The following is a 2,553-nucleotide window of genomic DNA, read 5'->3' as shown; positions in this document are numbered from 1 at the left end:
TTATATTCTTTATAAAAATCCCCAAATAACCCATAAAAAACTTCCATAACTTAATTTAGAAGTGGGTTTAATTTACCAATTCATCTCTAACTTGGTAGCAGCCTACGCAGGAAGACAGGTGCGTGTGACGCCTGCGTCATAGGCCTCTGTTGGCAACAGTGGCTTGACAAGGTCCCTATATTCTCCCATGGTTAATTCCGTCATGAAGGGACTCTTTTACGGGTCGTCAACATGCCTACGAGCCATCGATTGCTCCGTCGTTTGGGGTCTGCCTGTGATTGCCATGCCAACAGTTTTGGGTCCTTCCTCAAGGACCCTTAGATGGTCCGTGGGGATAATTTGCCAGATGTTTCAAACCCAAATACGACCATATATAATTTTAATACTTCTTACATGAATTTCATCCCAAACGAACCCATAAAACTCGACGAAACACACCGAGACGTACAAGGTCGACTTAAAGCATATCTTTCGAACGCCTTGGACGTTCTTGGTCGTTTGACCTCCAAACTTCTCGAAACTTTAACCAATTCCTATAAATGATATATTAACTCATTTAAGAACCATACAAACCATGAAACACTCATAAACAGATAAAACCACATTTAAGACATTAAGATGACTTTGTCGTCAAACGTCTTAGTCGTCTCTTAACGTTGGACTTCCAACACCCCTAATACTTTAGCTACATCCTCTATACAACATTTTAGACATATTTAGGAACTTAGACAATCAATACCAACATTTTAGGCTCTATTTAACCTAGGTCATCTTTGGGGTCTTACAATCTCCCCTAGTTGGACAACATTCGTCCTCGAATGACACTTTCCACTCAACGAACACTTCCAAGATTAAAGAGACTCAGATAAGAGCTAATAACCATTACATACAACACATAATAAACAATAAAACATAAATTTCATATAGTAAAGAGATTTACAACACAACAAGAATTTCGCATTCAATTTTGTAACTCATTATGCTACAAACTCACATTCTTCATTCCAAATAGTAAAAACTCATTTTATACTCAATACCCTACTCATATAAATTAGTTCTAACCAAATTAAATATTATTAGGCAAACGAATCAATTAGTCATTTTATCAAAAAATATGGCAGCAATGCAGTCTTAAAGCAACAGTGGTTTTTAAGCAATTTTTCAAAAATCCACATTTTAAGCAATTCATGATATAAACATTCTAATATGAAAAACAACATCATATAAACACATATTACAAAATAATCAATGCTTCATAGAAAAAACTATGTAAGAATTTAATGAAATTCTTTTCAACCAATCTCCTAAACATCGTGCACAAGCAACAAATTCAAGAACTTCTATCATATCTACAAACAATACTCCCCCACTTAGAAGGAACTCATATCTTAACAAGAAAACATACCAACATCATAATCACTCTCCTTCTCATCCAGATTTTCCTACCTAGAACGGAGTGCATAGAAATACATCTTAGTCGAAGCATCATCTTTTGGAACACTAGGAGCAACTTGCTTACCTCTTTACCTTTAGAAGCAATCATAGGACAATCTCTCACTTTGTTCCCATCTTTAACACAACCAAAACAACTCGTGGTACATAATAGAAAATCACCATAATGCTTCTTCCCACAATTCGCACAAGTAGGCTTGCCATCCATGGAACCACGTCGTTTATTAACCTTAAACTTAGCACTCCTAGAAACTCCTTGAGATTGAACCTTGTTCTTAAACATTGTTTTCTCTTGATCCCTAGCACCATTCCTTTTCAAGCTTCTAGCCATCCTCATAACCTTAGACTCTTCAATTGATTGTGCATATACCATAGAGTCTAGATAGGCTCATATCATCATGTAACATACTGGTACGACATTCTTCCACCACTAAGTCGGCTACCCCCGTCACAAAATGACTCATTTCATCTCTTGGATTCGACACAAGAGAAGGGGCATACCTAGACAATGTTGAGAATTTTAAAGAGTTCTCTGCAACAGTCATATTTACTTGATTGAGATTGATAAATTCCTCTACCTTAATTACTCTCCTCTCTCGGGGAAAGTACATACCAAGAAAAACTTCCTTAAATTCGTCCCATTGAATAGGGCCCGATCCTTCAAGCCTATTATCCTTCCATTGAGTGTACAAAATTTGAGAAACATCCCTCAATAGTAAGAATCCAACTCCGCCTTCTCCTACATGTAACCCCCAGAAAACTCAAAACTTTATACACCTCATCAAGAAACTCTTTGGGATCCTCATTTAACTTAGGTCCAAGAAAAATAAGAGGATTCATCATTACAAAATCTCTCAACCTAGATTTCATAGTGTTATCCACAACCCTAGGAATCATATTAAAATTAGCTTACATAGTCACGGCTCGGGCTATAGATATCAAAGCCTCTCTCATTTCCCTATTAGACATCTCAAGAACCGCAATACTTCCTTCCACATTAGGAATAGGATAACCTCAGGGAGGTACTTGGGCATCTTGAGCACCTTGAAATCCTTGCCCACCTTGAGGAACTTTCCCAACTCGATAAACTTGAGAGGGAAC

Source organism: Solanum lycopersicum, chromosome 4 (assembly GCF_036512215.1).
Source record: "Solanum lycopersicum chromosome 4, SLM_r2.1".
Lineage (NCBI taxonomy): Eukaryota > Viridiplantae > Streptophyta > Magnoliopsida > Solanales > Solanaceae > Solanum > Solanum lycopersicum.
The sequence above is the reverse complement of the archived record's forward strand: the minus strand, read 5'-3'. Positions refer to the sequence as shown.